The sequence below is a fragment of the Hipposideros armiger genome, unplaced genomic scaffold (assembly GCF_001890085.2).
Source record: "Hipposideros armiger isolate ML-2016 unplaced genomic scaffold, ASM189008v1 scaffold_2696, whole genome shotgun sequence".
NCBI lineage: Eukaryota > Metazoa > Chordata > Mammalia > Chiroptera > Hipposideridae > Hipposideros > Hipposideros armiger.
Window position 1 is genome coordinate 1 of NW_017734004.1, and position 1,869 is coordinate 1,869.

At 40.4% G+C, this 1,869-nt stretch overlaps 1 pseudogene; it reads right to left on the reverse strand.

Moving 5' to 3' along the window:
- Nucleotides 1-295: 295 nt before the first annotated feature.
- On the reverse strand, nucleotides 296-1,134 carry LOC109378713 (PC4 and SFRS1-interacting protein pseudogene; annotated as a pseudogene).
- Nucleotides 1,135-1,869: the final 735 nt, after the last annotated feature.

Consider the following 1,869-nt stretch of genomic DNA (forward strand, 5'->3'; position numbering starts at 1 on the left):
GCCGGCCCAAAACAAGTTTTAAACATCAAAACCTATGCTTGTAAAGATTCAAAACTTTCAGCCGCCTAAATAGTTCAAATGAAAACCATTTAAAACTTCTCAAGTGCTCTTTTTTTTTTATTTGGGTGACAATGGTTAGTAAAATGGCATAGGTTTCAGGTGTACAATTCTGTAACACATCATCTCTATATCACATTGTGGGCTCACCACCCAGAGTCAGTTCTCCTTCCATCGCCATTATCAACCTCACGCATGTCAACCTAGTTATCTAGTGGACAGTTCCTTCAGAGACACTTCAGCCTCTCTCTTCGTGGGCTGGCTTTTCCTTACTGCTGGCCTCGTCTTCCCTTTCTTCAGCGCTGTCTCATTATATTGTGGTTGATTGCCCTCTTGAGCGTCCGAGCCTCCATGGAGAGTCTTTGAACCTGTTTGTTCCTTTTCCAGCTTTTTGTCTGGCCCTTTCCTCCCCCGATCTTTGGTTTTATGTGCTTCCCCATGCTGCCTTTGTTCTGCAGGAGATTTATTCAGCACTTGTGTGGTTACAGAATCGCCTTCACCAACCCAAAACGTGTTCTGAAACCTGTTATACATAGATCATTGCAGACTTTCCCATGATAACCAGAGTCACTTTGAGTCGCTGTCATTTTTTCAGTGTTGTGATCATTTCTGAGCTTGTTGCATTGTGACCTGAAGTGAGGCAAGTTCATCCAAGGCCTCGATACATCTCTTTGCATCAAGGTTGTCAATTTTGAGTGAAGTTTTTTATTTCAGCGTGTATCCTTGGCAGTGAAGAATCCGTTCATGTTTCTCGCTCCTTCTTCACTTCCTTAACTTCTGGCCTCTTTCCTGCATCTTTATTCTGCTGCTCAGTTTCCATTTGTTCCACTTGCTTGCATTTCTATCTGCTTCTTTCTCATGTTGGCCTGTCACCCTATTCCTTCTGGGAGCAGTTTGAAAGTTTCTGCCACCTTTTCACTTCTTTCCGCCTTCTCGACCATCTCCTTCCTCTTGAGAATCAGAGGTTGGTGTAAACCCCGTTTTAGCGAAAATTTTCCCTTTCTGACTCAACTTCAGTCTTCCCCTCTCTCATGTCTGGCTCTTCTCTTGGCTTATCTTCTTCTTTTCCCTTACGTTCTTAAGTGAGCAGATTTTTTTGTAAATTATGAATGGATGTTTTATATTATCCAATGACTTTTCTGTCATATATTGTGATGATAATCGTTTTTCTTTCCTTCCCTTACTGTGGCAAAACGCATTGATGTATTTTTTAACGTTAAAGTGACCTTGCGTTCCTAGGATGAACTCTGCTTGGTTGCACGTTATACTTTTCATGTATCATTGGATTCAAATTTCTAAAATTCCATTAGGGAGTTTTATACCTAGTCACCAGGGAGATTGGCCCGTAGTGCTTTCTCCCCCCGCCCCCCTTGTAGTGTCTTTTTCTATTTTTCGTGTAAAAGTAATGTTGCCCTCATAAAATGAATCGTCAGGAGTTCCTCCTGTATTTTCTGGGAAAGTTCGGTAGGGCTGTTATTGTTTTGCTGTTTTGTTTTGTTTTTTTCTTTTAACCGTGTGATACTGTTCACCAGTGAAGCCATTTAGGACTAAAGTTTTCTTTATGTGAAAATTTTGAATTACAAACTGAATTTTAAAAATCTCATAATACCCCCTTCTTTATATATACACCCAAGGTCTTTAAAGATGGCTAACAATGAACTATGTGTAGTTATTAGACCATTAGGCAATTCTAAGCATACTCTGTCATTGCTAAATCCCTAACTACACTCCTAATGAAAAATTTGCCTTTGATACATAGCAAATTTCTTGGCAGGGTAAGGCAATTTTCCGTGGAACTGAGTCAGTCTTCCT